We start from the raw sequence: 27752 nt of genomic DNA on the forward strand, positions 1-27752 counted from the left end.
ATATGAATATTACCTTGAATAAGAAAGATAACCTACTGTATATAACAAAGGTTTCTTGATCTTAGATGATTACTTGGAATGGATTAGAAAGCTTGGAAGTAAATTAGTAAACTTGAAGGGATTTTTGAAGTGTTCTTGAAGTGTTCTTCCTATGATGATTATAGCTTGATTCTTGAAGTGATTTTTGATGAAGATGATGATTAACTACTGGAAAAATACGTTCATAATAGTGTGTGTGTGTTGAGAGAGAATTAGAAAGAGAATTGGAAGTGAAATGGAGTGAATGATGAGTGGTAATTGGTGAGTGGTGAGTCGGTTTAAAAGGAGTTCTAGTTAGTTGACTAGCTCATGGTAGAAGTTAAAATTGATTAGTCATACATGACATAATCAAGAGTGGAATCCCATGCTAGTTCCTATTGGTATATACTCATAGTAAGTACGTTTTGAAGCTGTGTATAATTCGGGTAAGAATACGACTATAATTCTTGATGAAAGAAAAGAATGGAAAAGTAACTGTAACCATTTTCGTTAAGTATGAGTGTTTTGATATATGTCTTGAAGTCTTCCAAAAGTATTTTAATACATCTAAATACACTACATGTATATACATTTTAACTGAGTCGTTAAGTCATCGTTAGTCGTTACATGTAAGTGTTGTTTTGAAACCTTTAAGTTAACGATCTCAATTAATGTTGTTAACCCATTGTTTATTATATCTAATGAGATGTTAAATTATTATATTATCATGATATTATGATATATTAATATATCTTAATATGATATATATACATTTAAATGTCGTTACAACGATAATCGTTACATATATGTCTCGTTTCGAAATCCTTAAGTTAGTAGTCTTGTTTATATGTATATAACTCATTGTTAATATACTTATGGAGATACTTACTTATCATAATCTCATGTTAACCATACCTATATCCATATATATATCGTCATGTCGTTTTTACAAGTTTTAACGTTCGTGAATCGCCGGTCAACTTGGGTGGTCAATTGTCTATATGAAACATATTTCAATTAATCAAGTCTTAACAAGTTTGATTGCTTAACATGTTGGAAACATTTAATCATGTAAATATCAATCTCAATTAATATATATAAACATGGAAAAGTTTGGGTCACTACAATTCAGTTGAAGGATAAATCGGTGTCCCGAATACACTGGTGTCCCGAATTGATGGGATAAATTACTAATCTAAATACACTGGTGTCCCGAATGCAATTTAACCAATTTAATTATTTCTCAATAACCTAGATAAGTTAATCAATTTAGTAACTCTCGTTAGATCAACCAACAGGCAAGTAATTAATGGGATCAGTTAATGGGAGTAACTAAGAATCATGGATCAAAAGCAATTAATTAAACATAAAGATAAGAAATTTATCACCTAGGTTCAATCATCTAAGTGAATACATGGATAAATTAGCTAGACATGGCAATAGAAGAAATCACACATAAAGATAAACAATTAAAAACAATAGTATTAATCAAAAGAGTAAACATAAGAGTACCAATGATCAATGATAGCCAAAATTGAATCCAAGTGTTAAAACTCCAAGAACAACCATGAAAAACCCTTAAAAATTCGTAGCCAAAACCCAGAAAACGTAATGTAAAAGTTGCTCCTAAGTTAGGGTATAAATATGGTATTTAAAGGGCAATTTTCGGAGCTGAAAACCGACCAAAACCTCGTGCTCGAGACCCCGAACCTCGCAGTCGCTGTAGTGACCCGACTTTTCCATGTATATATATATTAATTGAGATTGATATTTACATGATTAAATGTTTCCAACTTGTTAATCAATCAAACTTGTTAAGACTTGATTAATTGAAATATGTTTCATATAGACAATTGACCACCCAAGTTGACCGGTGATTCACGAACGTTAAAACTTGTAAAAACTATATGATGACATATATATGGATATATATATAGTTAACATGATACTATGATAAGTAAACATATCATTTAGTATATTAACAATGAACTACATATGTAAAAACAAGACTACTAACTTAATGATTTTTAAACGAGACATATATGTAACGATTATCGTTGTAAAGACATTTAATGTATATATATCATATTAAGAGATATTCATACATGATAATATCATGATAATATAATAATTTAAAATCTCATTTGAAATTATAAACATTGGGTTAACAACATTTAACAAGATCGTTAACCTAAAGGTTTCAAAACAACAATTACATGTAACGACTAACGATGACTTAACGACTCAGTTAAAATGTATATACATGTAGTGTTTTAATATGTATTTATAAACTTTTGAAAGACTTCAATACACTTATCAAAATACTTCTACTTAACAAAAATGCTTACAATTACATCCTCGTTCAGTTTCATCAACAATTCTACTCGTATGCACCCGTATTCGTACTCGTACAATACACAGCTCTTAGATGTATGTACTATTGGTATATACACTCCAATGATCAGCTCTTAGCAGCCCATGTGAGTCACCTAACACATTTGGGAACCATCATTTGGCAACTAGCATGAAATATCTCATAAAATTACAAAAATATGAGTAATCATTCATGACTTATTTACATGAAAACAGAATTACATATCCTTTATATCTAATCCATACACCAACGACCAAAAACACCTACAAACACTTTCATTCTTCAATTTTCTTCATCTAATTGATCTCTCTCAAGTTCTATCTTCAAGTTCTAAGTGTTCTTCATAAATTCTACAAGTTCTAGTTACATAAAATCAAGAATACTTTCAAGTTTGCTAGCTCACTTCCAATCTTGTAAGGTGATCATCCAATCTCAAGAAATCCTTGTTTCTTACAGTAGGTTATCATTCTAATACAAGGTAATAATCATATTCAAACTTTGGTTCAATTTCTATAACTATAACAATCTTATTTCAAGTGATGATCTTACTTGAACTTGTTTTCGTGTCATGATTCTGCTTCAAGAACTTCGAGCCATTCAAGGATCTGTTGAAGTTAGATCTATTTTTATATTTTCCAGTAGGTTTATCCAAGGAACTTAAGGTAGTAATGATGTTCATAACATCATTCGATTCATACATATAAAGCTATCTTATTCGAAGGTTTAAACTTGTAATCACTAGAACATAGTTTAGTTAATTCTAAACTTGTTCGCAAACAAAAGTTAATCCTTCTAACTTGACTTTTAAAATCAACTAAACACATGTTCTATATCTATATGATATGCTAACTTAATGATTTAAAACCTGGAAACACGAAAAACACCGTAAAACCGGATTTACGCCGTCGTAGTAACACCGCGGGCTGTTTTGGGTTAGTTAATTAAAAACTATGATAAACTTTGATTTAAAAGTTGTTATTCTGAGAAAATGATTTTTATTATGAACATGAAACTATATCCAAAAATTATGGTTAAACTCAAAGTAGAAGTATGTTTTCTAAAATGGTCATCTAGACGTCGTTCTTTCGACTGAAATGACTACCTTTACAAAAACGACTTGTAACTTACTTTTCCGACTATAAACCTATACTTTTTCTGTTTATATTCATAAAATAGAGTTCAATATGAAATCATAGCAATTTGATTCACTCAAAACGGATTTAAAATGAAGAAGTTATGGGCAAAACAAGATTGGATAATTTTTCTCATTTTAGCTACGTGAAAATTGGTAACAAATCTATTCCAACTATAACTTAATCAACTTGTATTGTATATTATGTAATCTTGAGATACCATAGACACGTATACAATGTTTCGACCTATCATGTCGACACATCTATATATATTTTGGAACAACCATAGACACTCTATATGTGAATGTTGGAGTTAGCTATACACGGTTGAGGTTGATTCCAAAATATATATAGTTTGAGTTGTGATCAATACTGAGATACGTATACACTGGGTCGTGGATTGATTCAAGATAATATTTATCGATTTATTTCTGTACATCTAACTGTGGACAACTAGTTATAGGTTACTAACGAGGACAGCTGACTTAATAAACTTAAAACATCAAAATATATTAAAAGTGTTGTAAATATATTTTAAACATACTTTGATATATATGTATATATTGTTATAGGTTCGTGAATCAACCAGTGGCCAAGTCTTACTTCCCGACGAAGTAAAAAATCTGTGAAAGTGAGTTATAGTCCCACTTTTAAAATCTAATATTTTTGGGATGAGAATACATGCAGGTTTTATAAATGATTTACAAAATAGACACAAGTACGTGAAACTACATTCTATGGTTGAATTATTGAAATCGAATATGCCCCTTTTTATTAAGTCTGGTAATCTAAGAATTAGGGAACAGACACCCTAATTGACGCGAATTGTAAAGATAGATCTATTGGGCCTAACAAACCCCATCCAAAGTACCGGATGCTTTAGTACTTCGAAATTTATATCATATCCGAAGGGTGTCCAGGAATGATGGGGATATTCTTATATATGCATTTTGTTAATGTCGGTTACCAGGTGTTCACCATATGAATGATTTTTATCTCTATGTATGGGATGTATATTGAAATATGAAATCTTGTGGTCTATTGTTACGATTTGATATATAGAGGTTAAACCTATAACTCACCAACATTTTTGTTGACGTTTAAAGCATGTTTATTCTCAAGTGAATACTAAGAGCTTCCACTGTTGCATACTATAATAAGGACAAGATTTGGAGTCCATGTTTTTATGATACTGTGTAAAAACTGCATTCAAGAAAATGATTCCGATGTAACATATTTGTATTGTAAACCATTATGTAATGGTCGTGTGTAAACAGGATATTTTAGATTATCATTATTTGATAATCTACGTAAAGCTTTTTAAACCTTTATTTATGAAATAAAGGTTATGGTTTGTTTTAAAAATGAATGCAGTCTTTGAAAAACGTCTCATATAGAGGTCAAAACCTCGCAACGAAATCAATTAATATGGAACGTTTTTAATCAATAAGAACGGGACATTTCAGTTGGTATCCGAGCGTTGGTCTTAGAGAACCAGAATTTTGCATTAGTGTGTCTTATCGAGTTTGTTAGGATGCATTAGTGAGTCTGGACTTCGACCGTGTTTACTTGAAAAATGATTGCTTAACAAATTTTGTTGGAAACTATATATTTTTAACATGTGAATATTAGGTGATATATTAATCTCTTAACACGTTTGATATTATGTGATAGATGTCTACCTTTAGAACAAGTCCCATTGACTCACCTAATAATAATGAAGAGTCAAATGTAAATTGGAATGATTCGTGGACTGATTCACAAGTTCCCGAAGAGGAACCGGAAGAAGAGTCGGAACCGGAAGAAGAGTCGGAACCGGAAGAAGAATCGGAACCGGAAGAAGAAATAGAACCGGTGGGGGAAATAATAAAACGGTTAAGTAAAAAAAAATCCTCAACCAACCGACCAAGGTTAATTATGGTCAATGGTGTTTCCGCCAAGGAAGCAAAATATTGGGAGGATTACCAATTCTCCGATGAATCGGATTCCGACGAGAATTCCGATGATGTTATAGAAATTACCCCAACTGAATTTAAAAAGGCAAAAGAAAATAATAAGGGAAAGGGCATAAAAATAGAGAAATCTAATTCCAACCCCGATGAACTTTATATGTATCGTCAACCCCCGAAGTCCTTAAGTTGTAACAATGACCCGGGAACCTCTAAACCACCAGGTTTTTCTAAACCAATGTGGAAAACGACGGCTCGTATTAGGGGAACATCATATATCCCTAGAAACTTGGCAAAACGAACCAAAACCGAAGAAGAAGAAACAAGCGAGTCGGAATAAGATAGTTGTATTCGTGTGGTGTAATATATGTAATATAGTGTGCTTATGCTTTATGATATATGTAAAAATTGCTTGTATTAATAAGTATTTTTTTTATGAATCTAACTCTTGTCTATTTTACAGTATAAAAACACAAAATGGATAGACAACCCAATATTTTAAGAGACCTACCCGGAGACATGATTGATGAAATCTTGTCTAGAGTCAGTCAGAATTCTTCGGCACAACTATTTAAGGCGAGATCAGTTTGTAAGACATTCGAAGAACATTCTAAGAATGCCTTGGTTTATAAAAGGCTTTCGTTCGAAAGATGGGGGATATCACATTGGGAAATCCATAAGTTACGATGTGTTTACTTTGACGCATATATTGCGGGGAACCCAAATACTATTTTACGCAATGGGTTAAGAAATTATTTTGACTCAATATATCCGAATATTGGACTTCGTGATTTAGAAAAAGCGGCTAACATGCAACATAAAGAAGCATGTTATGCTTACGGATTAGTAATGTTCGCTTCTCACCAAAGTGAGAACAAGAACATCGGGCTACAACTATTAAACAAAATGTTCCCACAAGTGACGGAGTCGGTAATTGGGGTAAGAAATGAGGTTTTTAGATTGTTACGGGACTGTTGGACATTACGTAACCCTCGTCCCTTTGACGACGTTACAACACGCTGTCTTATCAACGGCCATAACAGTTATGTTCCACAAGACCAAGGATGGGAAGTAGTCCTAGTAAAACTAGAATGCATGACTTGTTTCTGGACGTATGAATTACGTGTCTTTATTGCCTTTGCTGAACGACTTGTGTACTAGCTAGAATTATCTTCACAACTATCTTGTATCAAAGTTATTTTGTGCTATATTTCATGCTTTATGTAAAATAAGCGATATTGTAAGTTTGTAAAATATTGTATAAAAGTTTGAACGCGAAATATTATTATAATCAGTTTTTCATATAGAATTGTAGTAGTTGAATTGTATATTAGCTACTAAGTATGAACTTAACGGGTAGGTACTACCCGAATTTAAACTTATAAAACGCTAATATGAAGAAAAAGCTTTTATAAATGAGTTCATATTATGCTACGAAATACTATTAACTACTCTTAATATTCTGTATGATTAACTTGTTCCATTTGATTATTTTGAAGGAAATGGCACCGACTACTCGACACACCGTGAATATGAATGAAGAGGAATTCCGTACTTTTCTAGCTTCAAACATAGCCGCAGTACAGGCTGCGCTACATACCAACAATAACCTTGGATCTAGTAGTACAGGAAATCGTGTAGGATGCACCTACAAAGAATTCAATGCCTGCAAACCTTTGGAATTTGATGGAACCGAAGGACCGATCGGATTGAAACGGTGGACCGAGAAGGTCGAATCGGTGTTTGCCATAAGTAAGTGTACTGAAGAGGACAAAGTGAAGTACGCTACGCATACCTTCACAGGTTCTGCGTTAACATGGTGGAATACCTATCTAGAGCAAGTGGGACAAGACGATGCGTACGCACTACCGTGGTCAGCATTCAAGCACTTGATGAATGAGAAGTACCGTCCCAGAACCGAGGTCAATAAGCTCAAGACAGAACTTAGAGGGTTACGAACCCAAGGATTTGATAGTACCACGTACGAAAGACGATTCACAGAATTGTGCCTATTGTGTCCGGGAGTGTTCGAAGATGAGGAAGAGAAGATCGACGCGTTTGTGAAAGGATTACCGGAAAGAATCCAAGAAGATATAAGTTCACACGAGCCCGCCTCCATACAACAGGCATGTAGAATGGCTCACAAACTAGTGAACCAGATTGAAGAAAGAATTAAAGAACAGACTGCTGAAGAGGCCAATGTGAAGCAAGTCAAAAGAAAATGGGAGGAAAACGGTGATAAGAATCACCAATACAACAACAACAGCAATTACAACAATAATCGCAACAATTATCCCAACAATCGCAACATCAATCGCAACTACAACAAACGGCCTAACAATAACAACAACAACAACAACAACAACAACAACAACAACAACAACTACAACAATCATCCCAACAATAATAATAACCGCAACAACAACAACAATCAGAAGCAGCTATGCCAAAGGTGTGAAAAGTATCACTCGGGGTTCTGCACCAAATTTTGCAACAAGTGTAAAAGAAATGGTCATAGCGCGGCGAAGTGTGAGGTCTACGGACCAGGGGTTAATAGAACGAAAGGAACAAATGGTGTCGGAACGATTAATGGTGGAGCAAGTAGTGTCGAAGCAAGTTATGCCAATGTAGTTTGTTATAAATGTGGAAAACCGGGCCACATTATTAGAAATTGCCCGAACCAGGAGAACAAGAATGGACAAGGCCGCGGAAGAGTTTTCAATATTAATGCGGCAGACGTACAGGAAGACCCGTAGCTTGTTACGGGTACGTTTCTTATTGACAATAAATCTGCTTACGTTTTATTTGATTCGGGTGCGGATAGAAGCTATATGAGTAGAGATTTTTATGCTAAATTAAGTTGTCCATTGACGCCTTTGGATAGTAAATTTTTACTCGAATTAGCAAATGGTAAATTAATTTCAGCAGATAATATATGTCGGAATCGAGAAATTAAACTGGTTAGCGAAATATTTAAGATTGATTTGATACCAGTAGAGTTAGGGAGTTTTGATGTGATAATCGGTATGGACTGGTTGAAAGAAGTGAAAGCAGAGATCGTTTGTTACAAAAATGCAATTCGCATTATACGAGAAAAAGGAAAACCCTTAATGGTGTACGGAGAAAAGGGCAACACGAAGCTACATCTTATTAGTAATTTGAAGGCACAAAAACTAATAAGAAAAGGTTGCTATGCCGTTCTAGCACATGTCGAGAAAGTACAAACTGAAGAAAAGAGCATCAATGATGTTCCCATTGCAAAAGAATTTCCCGATGTATTTCCGAAAGAATTACCGGGATTACCCCCACATCGATCGGTTGAATTTCAAATAGATCTTGTACCAGGAGCTGCTCCAATAGCTCGTGCTCCTTACAGACTCGCACCCAGTGAGATGAAAGAACTGCAAAGCCAATTACAAGAACTTTTAGAGCGTGGTTTCATTCGATCAAGCACATCACCGTGGGGAGCTCCTGTTTTGTTTGTCAAGAAGAAAGATGGTAAATTCAGGTTGTGTATCAACTACCGAGAGTTGAACAAACTTACCATCAAGAACCGCTACCCACTACCAAGAATCGACGACTTATTTGATCAACTACAAGGCTCGTCTGTTTATTCAAAGATTGACTTACGTTCCGAGTATCATCAAAAGCGGGTGAAAGAAGATGATATTCCAAAGACTGCTTTCAGAACACGTTACGGTCATTACGAGTTTATGGTCATGTCGTTTGGTTTAACTAATGCACCAGCCGTGTTCATGGACCTTATGAACCGAGTGTGTGGACCATACCTTGACAAGTTTGTCATTGTTTTCATTGATGACATACTTATTTACTCAAAGAATGACCAAGAACACGGTGAACATTTGAGAAAGGTGTTAGAAGTATTGAGGAAGGAAGAATTGTACGCTAAGTTTTCAAAGTGTGCATTTTGGTTGGAAGAAGTTCAATTCCTCGGTCACATAGTGAACAAAGAAGGTATTAAGGTAGATCCGGCAAAGATAGAAACTGTTGAAAAGTGGGAAACCCCGAAAACTCCGAAACACATACGCCAGTTTTTAGGAATAGCTGGTTACTACAGAAGGTTCATCCAAGACTTTTCCAGAATAGCAAAACCCTTGACTGCATTAACGCATAAAGGGAAGAAATTTGAATGGAATGATGAACAAGAGAAAGCGTTTCAGTTATTGAAGAAAAAGTTAACTACGGCACCTATATTGTCATTGCCTGAAGGGAATGATGATTTTGTGATTTATTGTGACGTATCAAAGCAAGGTCTCGGTTGTGTATTAATGCAACGAACGAAGGTGATTGCTTATGCGTCTAGATAATTGAAGATTCACGAACAAAATTATACGACGCATGATTTGGAATTAGGAGCGGTTGTTTTTGCATTAAAGACTTGGAGGAACTACTTATATGGGGTCAAAAGTATTATATATACCGACCACAAAAGTCTTCAACACATATTTAATCAGAAACAACTGAATATGAGGCAGCGTAGGTGGATTGAATTATTGAATGATTACGACTTTGAGATTCGTTACCACCCGGGGAAGGCAAACGTGGTAGCCGATGCCTTGAGCAGGAAGGACAGAGAACCCATTCGAGTAAAATCTATGAATATAATGATTCATAATAACCTTACTACTCAAATAAAGGAGGCGCAACAAGGAGTTTTAAAAGAGGTAAATTTAAAGGATGAAATACCCAAAGGATCGGAGAAGCATCTTAATATTCGGGAAGACGAAACCCGGTATAGGGCTGAAAGGATTTGGGTACCAAAATTTGGAGATATGAGAGAAATGGTACTTAGAGAAGCTCATAAAACCAGATACTCAATACATCCAGGAACGGGGAAGATGTACAAGGATCTCAAGAAACATTTTTGGTGGCCGGGTATGAAAGCCGATGTTGCTAAATACGTAGGAGAATGTTTGACGTGTTCTAAGGTCAAAGCTGAGCATCAGAAACCATCAGGTCTACTTTAACAACTCGAAATCCCGGAATGGAAATGGGAAAACATTACCATGGATTTCATCACTAAATTGCCAAGGACTCCAAGTGGTTTTGATACTATTTGGGTAATAGTTGATCGTCTCACCAAATCAGCACACTTCCTGCCAATAAGAGAAGATGACAAGATGGAGAAGTTAGCACGACTGTATTTGAAGGAAGTCATCTCCAGACATGGAATACTAATCTCTATTATCTCTGATAGGGATGACAGATTTATTTCAAGATTCTGGCAGACATTACAGCAAGCATTAGGAACTCGTCTAGACATGAGTACTGCCTATCACCCACAAACTAATGGGTAGAGCGAAAGGACGATACAAATGCTTGAAGACATGCTACGAGCATGTGTTATTGATTTCGGAAACAGTTGGGATCGACATCTACCGTTAGCAGAATTTTCCTACAACAACAGCTACCATTCAAGCATTGAGATGGCGCCGTTTGAAGCACTTTATGGTAGAAAGTGCAGGTCTCCAATTTGTTAGAGTGAAGTGGGGGATAGACAGATTAAGGGTCCTGAGATTATACAAGAAACTACCGAGAAGATCATCCAAATTCAACAACGGTTGAAAACCGCCCAAAGTCGACAAAAGATTTACGCTGACATTAAAAGAAAAGATATAGAATTTGAAATTGGAGAGATGGTCATGCTTAAAGTTGCACCTTGGAAAGGCGTTGTTCGATTTGGTAAACGAGGGAAATTAAATCCAAGGTATATTGGACCATTCAAGATTATTGATCGTGTCGTACCAGTAGCTTACCGACTTGAGTTACCTCAACAACTCGCGGCTGTACATAACACTTTCCACGTCTCGAATTTGAAGAAATGTTTTGCTAAAGAAGATCTCACTATTCCGTTAGATGAAATCCAAATCAACGAAAAACTTCAATTCATCGAAGAACCCTTCGAAATAATGGATCGTGAGGTTAAAAGACTTAAGCAAAACAAGATACCAATTGTTAAGTTTCGATGGAATGCTCGTAGAGGACCCGAGTTCACCTGGGAGCGTGAAGATCAGATGAAGAAGAAATACCCGCATCTATTTCCAGAAGATTCGTCAACACCTTCAACTGCTTAAAATTTCGGGACGAAATTTATTTAACGGGTAGGTACTGTAGTGACCCGAACTTTTCCATGTATATATATATTAATTGAGATTGATATTTACATGATTAAATGTTTCCAACATGTTAAGCAATCAAACTTGTTAAGACTTGATTAATTGAAATATGTTTCATATAGACAATTGACCACCCAAGTTGACCGGTGATTCACGAACGTTAAAACTTGTAAAAACTATATGATGACATATATATGGATATATATATAGTTAACATGATACTATGATAAGAAAACATATCATTTAGTATATTAACAATGAACTACATATGTAAAAACAAGATTACTAACTTAATGATTTTTAAACGAGACATATATGTAACGATTATCGTTGTAAAGACATTTAATGTATATATATCATATTAAGAGATATTCATACATGATAATATCATGATAATATAATAATTTAAAATCTCATTTGATATTATAAACATTGGGTTAACAACATTTAACAAGATCGTTAACCTAAAGGTTTCAAAACAACACTTACATGTAACGACTAACGATGACTTAAAGACTCAGTTAAAATGTATATACTTGTAGTGTTTTAATATGTATTTATACACTTTTGAAAGACTTCAATACACTTATCAAAATACTTCTACTTAACAAAAATGCTTACAATTACATCCTCGTTTAGTTTCATCAACAATTCTACTCGTATGCACCCGTATTCGTACTCGTACAATACACAGCTCTTAGATGTATGTACTATTAGTATATACACTCCAATGATCAGCTCTTAGCAGCCCATGTGAGTCACCTAACACATGTGGGAACCATCATTTGGCAACTAGCATGAAATATCTCATAAAATTACAAAAATATGAGTAATCATTCATGACTTATTTATATGAAAACAAAATTACATATCCTTTATATCTAATCCATACACCAACGACCAAAAACACCTACAAACACTTTCATTCTTCAATTTTCTTCATCTAATTGATCTCTCTCAAGTTCTATCTTCAAGTTCTAAGTGTTCTTCATAAATTCTACAAGTTCTAGTTACATAAAATCAAGAATACTTTCAAGTTTGCTAGCTCACTTCCAATCTTGTAAGGTGATCATCCAACCTCAAGAAATCCTTGTTTCTTACAGTAGGTTATCATTCTAATACAAGGTAATAATCATATTCAAACTTTGGTTCAATTTCTATAACTATAACAATCTTATTTCAAGTGATGATCTTACTTGAACTTGTTTTCGTGTCATGATTCTGCTTCAAGAACTTCGAGCCATCCAAGGATCCGTTGAAGCTAGATCCATTTTTCTCTTTTCCAGTATGTTTATCCAAGGAACTTAAGGTAGTAATTATGTTCATAACATCATTCGATTCATACATATAAAGCTATCTTATTCGAAGGTTTAAACTTGTAATCACTAGAACATAGTTTAGTTAATTCTAAACTTGTTCACAAACAAAAGTTAATCCTTCTAACTTGACTTTTAAAATCAACTAAAAACATGTTCTATATCTATATGATATGCTAACTTAATGATTTAAAACCTGGAAACACGAAAAACACCGTAAAACCGGATTTACGCCGTCGTAGTAACACCGCGGGCTGTTTTTGGGTTAGTTAATTAAAAACTATGATAAACTTTGATTTAAAAGTTGTTATTCTGAGAAAATTATTTTTATTATGAACATGAAACTATATCCAAAAATTATGGTTAAACTACAAGTAGAAGTATGTTTTCTAAAATGGTCATCTAGACGTCGTTCTTTCGACTGAAATGACTACCTTTACAAAAACGACTTGTAACTTATTTTTCCAACTATAAACCTATACTTTTTCTGTTTAGATTCATAAAATAGAGTTCAATATGAAATCATAGCAATTTGATTCACTCAAAACGGATTTAAAATGAAGAAGTTATGGGTAAAACAAGATTGGATAATTTTTCTCATTTTAGCTACGTGAAAATTGGTAACAAATCTATTCCAACCATAACTTAATCAACTTGTATTGTATATTATGTAATCTTGAGATACCATAGACACGTATACAATGTTTCGACCTATCATGTCGACACATCTATATATATTTCGGAACAACCATAGACACTCTATATGTGAATGTTGGAGTTAGCTATACAGGGTTGAGGTTGATTCCAAAATATATATAGTTTGAGTTGTGATCAATACTGAGATACGTATACACTGGGTCGTGGATTGATTCAAGATAATATTTATCGATTTATTTCTGTACATCTAACTGTGGACAACTAGTTGTAGGTTACTAACGAGGACAGCTGACTTAATAAACTTAAAACATCAAATTATATTAAAAGTGTTGTAAATATATTTTGAACATACTTTGATATATATGTATATATTGTTATAGGTTCGTGAATCAACCAGTGGCCAAGTCTTACTTCCCGACGAAGTAAAAAATATGTGAAAGTGAGTTATAGTCCCACTTTTAAAATCTAATATTTTTGGGATGAGAATACATGCAGGTTTTATAAATGATTTACAAAATAGACACAAGTACGTGAAACTACATTCTATGGTTGAATTATCGAAAACGAATATGCCCCTTTTTATTAAGTCTGGTAATCTAAGAATTAGGGAACAGACACCCTAATTGATGCGAATCCTAAAGATAGATCTATTGGGCCTAACAAACCCCATCCAAAGTACCGGATGCTTTAGTACTTCGAAATTTATATCATATCCGATGGGTGTCCCGGAATGATGAGGATATTCTTATATATGCATTTTGTTAATGTCGGTTACCAGGTGTTCACCATATGAATGATTTTTATCTCTATGTATGGGATGTATATTGAAATATGAAATCTTGTGGTCTATTGTTACGATTTGATATATATAGGTTAAACCTATAACTCACCAACATTTTTGTTGACGTTTAAAGCATGTTTATTCTCAAGTGAATACTAAGAGCTTCCGCTGTTGCATACTATAATAAGGACAAGATTTGGAGTCCATGTTTGTATGATACTGTGTAAAAACTGCATTCAAGAAAATGATTCCGATGTAACATATTTGTATTGTAAACCATTATGTAATGGTCGTGTGTAAACAGGATATTTTAGATTATCATTATTTGATAATCTACGTAAAGCTTTTTAAACCTTTATTTATGAAATAAAGGTTATGGTTTGTTTTAAAAATGAATGCAGTCTTTGAAAAACGTCTCATATAGAGGTCAAAACCTCGCAACGAAATCAATTAATATTGAACGTCTTTAATCAATAAGAACGGGACATATCAGTCGCGAAGTTCTCTTTTTAAATATCTGACTTCCTGACGAAATCTAGCGGCCGCAATAAAAATCTCGCGATCTCAATCTCAAACTCGCAGTCGCGATAAAAATCTCGCGGCCGCAATGTTCCAATTTTAGCATTTTCATGTTTTGTCTTTTTCTTCCGTCTTTTGCTTTCGTCTCGATTCTTTTTGCATTAAAACTTTGACGAAACTTCCAAAACACTTCTTTGAACATTCTCTCCATATTTAAAACATTTATGAACACAAATCTTTAAAAAGGCGTTAACAATAATCGAACCAAAAACCGATAATGCGCATAAAAATGTGTATAATTTGGGCTTTATCAGTGTTCTTCCACCGCGAAGATTCATACAAAACCAAGCTTCCAAGGAACTCGGTGATATTTGCAAGTTAAGGTAATATTTGGATGTTATACACTATGCGTCAGTTTTCCTTTCTAAGAGCGTAAGGTGTCGCGGGTCAGTTTCACCATCACTTTCGTCGTCAGCGATGACTGACCGTCACTCGACACCATCCGATGCCGGTTCACCGTCGAGAAGCATAAGGTCGTGCAAGAGAAGTTGTGACTAGAACATGAGTAGGTCCTAAATTTTTTAAAAACTATTTGTTTGATCGAATTTGAGGTCTTTTTCCTTTAAATACTACCATTTTCAACACTCCAACATACCATTTTATCTACATTTCCTCAACTTCCGGAAATTTATACTAAATGAATCCAAGCAACTCAAACAATCAAACCAACTAAAATCATCCAAACCACCTAATAAAGTAGTCTAATTCATTCGACCATCAATGGAATTGGACTAATCTGAGTAATTGGGTTGAATCAAACACGAACGCGTTTTCACAAACGGGTCCGCAAGTGCTTCAAACTCCTAACTCTTTCGGTACTCTGAAAGGTATGTTTCATATGCCTCACACACAACCCGAGAACTACAGTGATTTTCTTATTTGGAAACAAATTCGCAATCAAGGAAGGACCGACTTAGGTATATATTCGGTTGAAGATAAGGTACCTACACCAACGTCCTAAAAATGGAAAAAATGGTTGATGATGGGTCGAGCCACAATTAAAATGCGTGAATTCCGGATGACGAAGTAAGTTTGGCCCAGTGTTGGATTCATGTGTCGAAAAATACGACTCGAGGAAACACAATAAGTGGTATTATTTAAAATTTATGTATTATATATATATATATATATATATATATATATATATATATATATATATATATATATATATACTAGTTTAAGGACCCGTGAACTCACTGGCTTGTTGAAAAAAATTATTTAAAAATCGAATTTTAATTTAATTTTAAAGATAGATTGAGAATAAAACAAATAAAAAGGATCACAGATAAAATGTTGAATATAATTTTATTTTTAATTTAATAAAATTTTTATAGATGTGATGGATTTATTACATGTGACTTTATTTAAATTTATTATTTTATCTAATATAATAAAATTTTAACATATATGAACATAGATATAGATACTTGTTTGTTGTGAAAGATTAATTCTTTTATCATATGTCCAAAGAATAAAATCATACTTGACATAATCTTTTATAGAGAATTAAAAATATAACAATTGAAATGTCAAAAAACTCGTGTAAAGTTACAAACATGTATCTTATGTTGAATATAGAATGAAAAATGTCGAATGAACAAAGTCTCCCACCTGTGAAAATATGAAAAAAGTTGTGATACTTAATGACCAATAAAATATATAATGGTAGATAAAATTTAGGAAATGATTTTAATTTCCAACGTTTTTTTTTACCATATTTAATTATTTCAACGTTTTTTGTTTTGTTTAAATTTCGTGAATTATTTAAAAAAAAAGTTTGTTGATTGTATTGCCTTATTTGAATTGAGTAGTAAAAACAATTAAAGTCATTTAAATTAGGCAGAAGTTATTTATCTATTTTTATAAAGTTTCTAGTTAAAAATTATATTAATTAATTAATAGTGATATATGACATCAGCACAAGTTCTCACATCGCGATACGTGTCAAGCCCTTTGTTTATGATGACATGTAACACCCTGATTTTTTTTAAACACAACGAAAGTACTAATACTTACCAAATCAGCCTTAGTTAACGTTTACATAACATTGTTTACAAACCAACTTTGTTAACATTATAACAACATTCCAAAACATCGGTGTTACGTTGTAAGATCATGTTTCCAGTTATATGGGACGCCGTCCAAGAAGGTGGGACGCCGTCCAACAAAGAAGAACTGGACGCCGTCCAGGTAGTTTGGACGCCGTCCAGATGAACTGACGGGCCAGCTATTGGAATTTTAGATATTTTAAAGGGGCTTTTTGGTAATTTCACTTGGGGGCCTAATATAAGGCACAAGATCAGATCTAGGAGTGTCATTTACTCCATTTCCAACAACCTCTTCCATTCCACTTGAATTTTAGAGAGAGAGCGAGAGATTTCTAGTGTGAGAAAGCTCAAATAGAGAAGGAAGAAGCTCAATCCGGGTCAAAGCACGTGTAGTAAAGTTGTTCACCTCATCACTAGCTACATTTTGATTGTGGGGGGTATGTCTTAACCATGATTTCCTTATTTTAATTGTTTAAGGGTTAGGGTTTTGGGTTAGTGGTGAACTTAAAATCCATTTATTAGTAATTTGGGGGTTTTGGGTAAGATTGGGTCATGAGGACTCAAAGATGACAAACCTAGGGTTTTGAAATGGTAAATGTGTTTTTGAGTCTTAAATTTGTTAGTTAATTACTAGCACACTTTGTTGGTAAGTGAGGCCTATGATCGGTGTTATGAGGGCAATGGGTGAACACTTACACTAAGTGGTCTATTTGGGCGGGTTAAGAGTCCCATTTAGATAAGTGTTGATTTTATGTTAATATTATAGGTGATTTCGTTGACGGTTGAAGAGCTTGTTGGCTTACCTTCGTTTTGGATACAAGGTGAGTGGAATAATTATATGTGTATGTATATAATGTATTTATTTGTATGCTATGGTTTAACCAAAGAGCTGGTAGTACCATAGTATGTGCGAGTGTGCTACGATGTGAACCAAAGAGCCGATAGCATCGTAGTACGTGTGTTATAGTGTGAACCAAAGAGCCGGTAGCACTTAGAGCGAGTATGACTCGGGTTGTGATGTGAACCAAAGAGCCGGTAGCGCCATGACGCGAGTATGGTTAACCATATGGTTTGTGTATGCGTGGTAGTGTAGCATATTTTATTGTTTGATATTATGCTATTGATTATACTAGTTGCGGTATTGGAGGTTATTAGCTTCGTACTTGAGATGGTATGCTAATTATATTGCTAGCGTGCATGTGGTATGTGAGTAAGTGTTTTTAAGTAGATATATTATATATGTATGTGTATAATTATTTCATTCACTAAGCATTTTGCTTACCCTCTCGTTGTTTACTCTTTTTAGGCTCCGGCGTGGACAAGGGAAAGGGTATTCGTATGGAATAGTGGCCTCCCGCTTTATTTTGGATAGGGGACGCTTTTAGAAGTTTAGCTTTTGAAGTTTGACCAAGATGTGGGTAGTTTAACCCCAAACACCATGCTCTAGGTGTCGTTTGGAAATTAAACTCTTATGGTCAAAACTTGTATTTTGAATGAAATTCGTAAACGGGTCGATGTGGGCCCGGTGACGTAAAACTCGGTTTTATTGTGAAAACTTCTTAGTTTTACTTATTATAAAGTGTTGTGATATTTGGTTTCGTGAAAAAGTGTCGGGAAGCGGGTTTTCCGTCTGCTTAAGTTGGATTGCTGGGGCAGTCCCTGGTAGTTCATTTGGATGTCGTCCAGATCTTTTGGATGCCGTCCTGCCCTTCACAACTGGACGCCGTGCAGATGGTCTGCTTTAAAAAAAAATTAAGGCGCGTTTTTAATTAAAACGAAGTTGGGTCGTTACAAGTGGTATCAGAGCATGGTCTAAGGGATTTAGGCGGCTTGAGATAGGTGCCTAGACTTAGACTTTATTGTGTATATGCTTTATGAGGGACTTGTAGGAGACGGGTCGGACCGGGATTGGGTTAGTGCCTAGGTTTATGTGAACTAACCTTGTGCTAATTGTTTTGTGTTGTGTTTGCAATCATCAAGTGAGATAGACGTTGTACTAGCAAGTTAATGCGACGTGATCGCGTAACAATGACTAGCTACCATTGTTACAGGTTTAAATCGTGTCAAACAAGCAATGTACGACGATTGTTGAGCAAGATGGGGCGCTGAGGTGTATATGTATATATGTGTCATGTCTTTTCGTTTCGTTGTTTAACCTATTCTGTTTTATAGAATGAAGATGCAAAGGCGTCACACGGCCTTTCTAGAGGATGTTAAGAAGATGTTCTTAGATTCGATTGATGAGCAAGTAGTCAATCTAGTCAAGGAACAAGTTAAGATTGTTCTTCAAGAAGATAATGTTGGAAGGCGAGACTTCCACTATAAAAATTTCAAGGATGCTCAACCTCCCACTTTTGATGGTGAACGAGACCCACTCAATAGTGCTTGTTGGATCTCTGATATGGAGGGGGCCTTTTGTACTAATGAGTGCCCTCTCGATAAGAAGACGAGGTTAGGTAGTAGCATGATGAGGGGTGATGCCAAGTTGTAGTGGGACGCGAAAATCCGACTTTATGGCGAAAATCTGACTTTATGGCAAGAACAAATATGAATTTTTTAAGAAGAACAAAGGGGTGGAAATGTGGGGGAATTAGCACAACTGCTAAGTGAATGGATACTATCTAACAGACCAAGCATAAGAAACTAAACATGCAAGGGTCATAGATATGCTAACGTCCTGAACTAGCATACAACAACAACTAACAATATGAGGATCAGCGGCTTGTACGAGCACACGAATTAGCTGATCAGGCTACAGTCTACCGATAGTCCGCTTTACTGACTCCACTGCATAACCGTCAAGATGCAACACAAGCGTCCTTCTATGTTATACTGAACAATCAGTAACATCATGACCCGACCAGGCTACCACGGTCGACTTCACACCAACCCTACCTTGCCGCCTCGGTGGGTTCCCAACCTTGCCACCTCGGTTGGTGTCCAACTAACAGTGCGCACATAAGATCACAGATAATCAGTCATGCAATCGTCCTAACTAGCATGGCAATATCTAACTACACATGGTATTCATACAGGGCATAAACATAAAAGTAAAGAGTCTGAACAAGTAGTGTGTCAGCTACTTAACACTCTATCCGGAGATAGACCCACTCACCAAATACCATCAACTAGCTCATATAATCTATCACTGAGTGGCTTCCTTATCCTTATCACCTGAACATAAGGCAAATCAAGTTAGTTTCTGTTCGTTAGCACAAAACAGCACAGTACAATAAATCAGTAACAAAAGTGTCACTAAAAGTCCACCTAACACTTGGTAAAAGACAACATAACAGCTAGACATCAACACTTGGTAAAATATTCTGCCCATAAAGACACACGGTCGACTGAGTCACACAGTCGGTCGACTGTGTCCACACACTGACCACTGTGGGAAGACTTACAACCTTTACACCATTCTCTTTTACCAAAACCTGAACCTGAACTACCTTGATTACCCTTACCCTTTTGTCTAAACCCAAACGATTTCTTAGACTTTGAACTTGACTGACTGGTAGCCTGACTACCATGCGGTGCAATACTTCCAAAGTTCATACCCCTAGCTGCTCTTACATCACTTTCCACCATCTTTGCCATCACAAAAGCCTAAGATAATGTTGGTGCTGACCTCACAAATGTCCTGTATTCTGGCAAGATCATATTCACAAAATGCTAGATTCTTGATTGTTCATCAGGCACCCATTGTTGTACAAACCTCAACTTGTCCATGTACTTCTCAATCACCTTATTAATTGACATCTGCGGCGTCATCCACATTTCAAGGAATTCCATCTTAATTCTATTCATATTGAACACATTGCAGTACTGCTCACATACTTTACCATAAAACTGCTCCCAAGTGATCATTCGAACTTGCTCTGGAGGAACACTAGATATTACAGAATCCCACCACACTATAGCCCTATCTTTTAACAATCTGCTGGCATAAGACACTTTAAATTCCGGCTCACACTAACAGGCATCAAATACCTTTTCAACCTCCCGTAACCAATTGAGAGTCACAGCTGGGTCTGAACTTCCCGAGAATAGAGACGGTCCACAATCTCTGAATTGTTTAAAGGTACATCTTTTTGGTGGCTGGTATTGTTGTTGGAATTGCTTTTGTGGGAATGATTGTTGATATATGGGTGGCTGAACTTGATTCATCATCATTGGGTTTGAGTACTGGTAGTTGATCTGTGGTGGCGTGATGTAATGAGGGAATTGATTCTGGAATGGGTATTGATACTGGTTCTGGTTTATCTGTGGTACGGTATGCGACTGTGCAGTGGAAAAACCTGGTGGTGTATCCTCATTACCCGACTGTCTAGCTAACTCAAGCTCAGCAATCTTTTCATGAGCTTCCTTAAACTTACTTTCAAGCTCAAGCACATAATCAGCATCGTAAACCTCTGTCTCATCCTCCACATCTGGAGCACTGAACGTTTCGAGGTGGATCGCGTTTGTAGCATTCACATCCCTGTTATCTGCCATCTGTGCTACAAAACACTCGTACAAAAGCTTAGTGGATAAGTGTTAGTTTACTAAACACTAACATGCACAAACATCCTACATTCACTTAGCCCCCATCCCACTGACATGTTTGACTTAACTCAGGGTTTAGGAACAAATACGCGCACGTACTTGCTGCTAAACCACGCTCTGATACCAACTTGTAACACCCTGATTTTTTTTAAACACAGCGGAAGTACTAATAATTACCAAATCAACCTTAGTTAACATTATAACAACATTCCAAAACATCGGTGTTACGTTAAAACATCATTAAAATAGAAAACATCAGAGGTTAATCACATAGTCAAACATGTCTTCAAACCCGTCCGTATCACCCTTCTAACCAGGCGTACCGAAACCTGCAAGGGGTGGAAAGGTGGGGGAATTAGCAAAACTGCTAATTGAATGGATACTATCTAGCAGACCAAGCATAAGTAACTGAACATGCAAGGGTCACAGATATGCTAACGTCCTGAACTAGCATACAACAACAACTGACCATATGAGGATCGGCGGCTTGTATGAGCACATGACTTAGCTGATCAGGCTACAGTCTACCGATAGTCCGCTTTACTGACTCTGCTGCATAATCGTCCAGACACAACACATGCGTCCTTCTATGCTATACTGAACAATCAGTAACATCATGACCCGACCAGGCTACCACGGTTGACCTCACACCAACCCTACCTTACCACCTCGGTGGGTTCCCAACCTTGCCATCTCGGTTGGTATCCAATTAACAGTGCGCACATAAGATCACAGATAATCAGTCATGCAATCGTCCTAACTAGCATGACAATATCTAACTATACATGGTATTCATACAGGGCATAAACATAAAAGTAAAGAGTCTGAACAAGTAGCGTGTCAGCTACTTAACACTCTATCCGGAGATAGACCCACTCACCAAATACCAGTAACTGGCTCAGATAATCTATCACTGAGCGGCTTCCTTATCCTTATCACCTGAACATAAGGCAAATCAAGTTAGTTTCTGTCCGTTAGCACAAAACAGCACTGTACAATAAATCAGTAACAAAAGTGTCACTAAAAGTCCACCTAACACTTATGCATTTTCAGAATTTACATCCTGATTATCATAAGTCACACGGACAGCATACCGGCTAGACATCAACACTTGATAAAATATTCTACCCATAAAGACACACGGTCGACTGAGTCACACATTCGGTCGACTGTGTCCACACACTCAGTCGAGTGTCATCTCACACGGTCGACTGACTAAATTAAATCATCTGGTCAGAACTCAGACACACTCGGTCGAATATGTCACTCAACCGATCGATCGTCTACACAGTCGGTCGAGTGTCAGGAGACACTCGGTCGAGTGTGTTCATCTGATGGAGAAGATGAACACAACTACAGGTTTAACCCAAAATTTTCCATTTCTTGCTCTAGAGTTCGTTTCTTACCTCAAAACTGACCAAATCAAGTACATTAAACATCACTAAGCATAAACCCACAAGATTTTGACACAAACAACATCAAAATCAACCAATTTGACACTAAAACCCACTTTAACAATACTTACACAAAAATCTCATTTTCTCAAAGATTAAATCTTGACACCCTTTGATTTTTACCTTAAAAGATTTAGCAAACTATAAGGAATAAGCTGATACAAAAGATTTGAGCTCTAGAACACCAATTGAGAATCTAGGGTTAGAAATTGAAGAAGAAATAAGTACGGGTGTATATTAGGGAAATTTCTAGAGAGATAGAGAAATGAGAAAAAGAAGGCAGCACAAAACACTTAATTAGGGTTAAAATCCCATACCCCATCACACACGGGTATTTAACAGTTATCTGATAACTTTCGTACTTAATTTGACTGCCCTAACGGAGTCCAAATTAAATAAACGAACCTGTTCTCTAACCCTTGTCACAAACTGGTCTTAACCAAATACTAAAATAACATAAAATATTTAACTAAAATAAAAACATAATTTGAAATGTCCCGTTCTTATTGATTAAAAACGTTCCATATTAATTGATTTCGTTGCGAGGTTTTGACCTCTATATGAGACGTTTTTCAAAGACTGCATTCATTTTTAAAACAAACCATAACCTTTATTTCATAAATAAAGGTTTAAAAAGCTTTACGTAGATTATCAAATAATGATAATCTAAAATATCCTGTTTACACACGACCATTACATAATGGTTTACAATACAAATATGTTACATCGAAATCAGTTTCTTGAATGCAGTTTTTACATAATATCATACAAACATGGACTCCAAGTCTTTTCCTTATTTTAGTATGCAACAGCGGAAGCTCTTAATATTCACCTAAGAATAAACATGCTTTAAACGTCAACAAAAATGTTGGTGAGTTATAGGTTTAACCTATATATATCAAATCGTAACAATAGACCACAATATTTCATATTTCAATACACATCCCATACATAGAGATAAAAATCATTCATATGGTGAACACCTGGTAACCGACAATAACAAGATGCATATATAAGAATATCCCCATCATTCCGGGACACCCTTCGGATATGATATAAATTTCGAAGTACTAAAGCATCCGGTACTTTGGATGGGGTTTGTTAGGCCCAATAGATCTATCTTTAGGATTCGCGTCAATTAGGGTGTCTGTTCCCTAATTCTTAGATTATCAGACTTAATAAAAAGGGGCATATTCGATTTCGATAATTCAACCATAGAATGTAGTTTCACGTACTTGTGTCTATTTTGTAAATCTTTTATAAAACCTGCATGTATTCTCATCCCAAAAATATTAGATTTTAAAAGTGGGACTATAACTCACTTTCACAGATTTTTACTTCGTCGGGAAGTAAGACTTGGCCACTGTTGATTCACGAACCTATAACAATATCTACATATATATTAAAGTATGTTCAAAATATATTTACAACACTTTTAATATATTTTGATGTTTTAAGTTTATTAAGTCAGCTGTCCTCGTTAGTAACCTATAACTAGTTGTCCACAGTTAGATGTACAGAAATAAATCGATAAATATTATCTTGAATCAATCCACGACCCAGTGTATACGTATCTTAGTATTGATCACAACTCAAACTATATATATTTTGGAATCAACCTCAACCCTGTATAGCTAACTCCAACATTCACATATAGAGTGTCTATGGTTGTTCCGAAATATATATAGATGTGTCGACATGATAGGTCGAAACATTGTATACGTGTCTATGGTATCTCAAGATTACATAATATACAATACAAGTTGATTAAGTTATGGTTGGAATAGATTTGTTACCAATTTTCACGTAGCTAAAATGAGAAAAATTATCCAATCTTGTTTTACCCATAACTTCTTCATTTTAAATCCGTTTTGAGTGAATCAAATTACTATGGTTTCATATTGAACTCTATTTTATGAATCTAAACAGAAAAAGTATAGGTTTATAGTCGGAAAAATAAGTTACAAGTCATTTTTGTAAAGGTAGTCATTTCAGTCGAAAGAATGACGTCTAGATGACCATTTTAGAAAACATACTTCCACTTTGAGTTTAACCATAATTTTTGGATATAGTTTCATGTTCATAATAAAAATCATTTTCTCAGAATAACAACTTTTAAATCAAAGTTTATCATAGTTTTTAATTAACTAACCCAAAACAGCCCGCGGTGTTACTACGACGGCGTAAATCCGGTTTTACGGTGTTTTTCGTGTTTCCAGGTTTTAAATCATTAAGTTAGCATATCATATAGATATAGAACATGTGTTTAGTTGATTTTAAAAGTCAAGTTAGAAGGATTAACTTTTGTTTGCGAACAAGTTTAGAATTAACTAAACTATGTTCTAGTGATTACAAGTTTAAACCTTCGAATAAGATAGCTTTATATGTATGAATCGAATGATGTTATGAACATCATTACTACCTTAATTTCCTTGGATAAACCTACTGGAAAAGAGAAAAATGGATCTAGCTTCAATGGATCCTTGGATGGCTCGAAGTTCTTGAAGCAGAATCATGACACGAAAACAAGTTCAAGTAAGATCATCACTTGAAATAAGATTGTTATAGTTATAGAAATTGAACCAAAGTTTGAATATGATTATTACCTTGTATTAGAATGATAACCTACTGTAAGAAACAAAGATTTCTTGAGGTTGGATGATCACCTTACAAGATTGGAAGTGAGCTAGCAAACTTGAAAGTATTCTTGATTTTATGAAACTAGAACTTTTGAAATTTATGAAGAACACTTAGAACTTGAAGATAGAACTTGAGAGAGATCAATTAGATGAAGAAAATTGAAGAATGAAAGTGTTTGTAGGTGTTTTTGGTCGTTGGTGTATGGATTAGATATAAAGGATATGTAATTTTGTTTTCATGTAAATAAGTCATGAATGATTACTCATATTTTTTTAATTTTATGAGATATTTCATGCTAGTTGCCAAATGATGGTTCCCACATGTGTTAGGTGACTCACATGGGCTGCTAAGAGCTGATCATTGGAGTGTATATACCAATAGTACATACATCTAAAAGCTGTGTATTGTACGAGTACGAATACGGGTGCATACGAGTAGAATTGTTGATGCAACTGAACGAGGATGTAATTGTAAGCATTTTTGTTAAGTAGAAGTATTTTGATAAGTGTATTGAAGTCTTTCAAAAGTGTATAAATACATATTAAAACACTACATGTATATACATTTTAACTGAGTCGTTAAGTCATCGTTAGTCGTTACATGTAAGTGTTGTTTTGAAACCTTTAGGTTAACGATCTTGTTAAATGTTGTTAACCCAATGTTTATAATATCAAATGAGATTTTAAATTATTATATTATCATGATATTATCATGTATGAATATCTCTTAATATGATATATATACATTAAATGTCTTTACAACGATAATCGTTACATATATGTCTCGTTTAAAAATCATTAAGTTAGTAGTCTTGTTTTTACATATGTAGTTCATTGTTAATATACTTAATGATATATTTACTTATCATAGTATCATGTTAACTATATATATATCCATATATATGTCATCATATAGTTTTTACAAGTTTTAACGTTCGTGAATCACCAGTCAACTTGGGTGGTCAATTGTCTATATGAAACATATTTCAATTAATCAAGTCTTAACAAGTTTGATTGCTTAACATGTTGGAAACTACAGTACCTACTCGTTAAATAAATTTCGTCCCGAAATTTTAAGCTGTTGAAGGTGTTGACGAATCTTCTGGAAATAGATGCGGGTATTTCTTCTTCATCTGATCTTCATACTCCCAGGTGAACTCGGGTCCTCTACGAGCATTCCATCGAACCTTAACAATTGGTATCTTGTTTTGCTTAAGTCTTTTAACCTCACGATCCATTATTTCGACGGGTTCTTCGATGAATTGAAGTTTTTCGTTGATTTGGATTTCATCTAACGGAATAGTGAGATCTTCTTTAGCAAAACATTTCTTTAAATTCGAGACGTGGAAAGTGTTATGTACAGCCGCGAGTTGTTGAGGTAACTCTAGTCGGTAAGCTACTGGTCCGACACGATCAATAATCTTGAATGGTCCAATATACCTTGGATTTAATTTCCCTCGTTTACCAAATCGAACAACGCCTTTCCAAGGTGCAACTTTAAGCATGACCATCTCTCCAATTTCAAATTATATATCTTTTCTTTTAATGTCAGCGTAGCTCTTTTGTCGACTTTGGGCGGTTTTCAACCGTTGTTGAATTTGGATGATCTTCTCGGTAGTTTCTTGTATAATCTTCGGACCTGTAATCTGTCTATCCCCCACTTCACTCCAACAAATCGGAGACCTGCACTTTCTACCATAAAGTGCTTCAAACGGCGCCATCTCAATGCTTGAATGGTAGCTGTTGTTGTAGGAAAATTCTGCTAACGGTAGATGTCGATCCCAACTGTTTCCGAAATCAATAACACATGCTCGTAGCATGTCTTCAAGCGTTTGTATCGTCCTTTCGCTCTGCCCATCAGTTTGTGGATGATAGGCAGTACTCATGTCTAGACGAGTTCCTAATGCTTGCTGTAATGTCTGCCAGAATCTTGAAATAAATCTGCCATCCCTATCAGAGATAATAGAGATTGGTATTCCATGTCTGGAGACGACTTCCTTCAAATACAGTCGTGCTAACTTCTCCATCTTGTCATCTTCTCTTATTGGTAGGAAGTGTGCTGATTTGGTGAGACGATCAACTATTACCCAAATAGTATCAAAACCACTTGCAGTCCTTGGCA

The sequence above is a fragment of the Rutidosis leptorrhynchoides genome, chromosome 2 (assembly GCF_046630445.1).
Source record: "Rutidosis leptorrhynchoides isolate AG116_Rl617_1_P2 chromosome 2, CSIRO_AGI_Rlap_v1, whole genome shotgun sequence".
Lineage (NCBI taxonomy): Eukaryota > Viridiplantae > Streptophyta > Magnoliopsida > Asterales > Asteraceae > Rutidosis > Rutidosis leptorrhynchoides.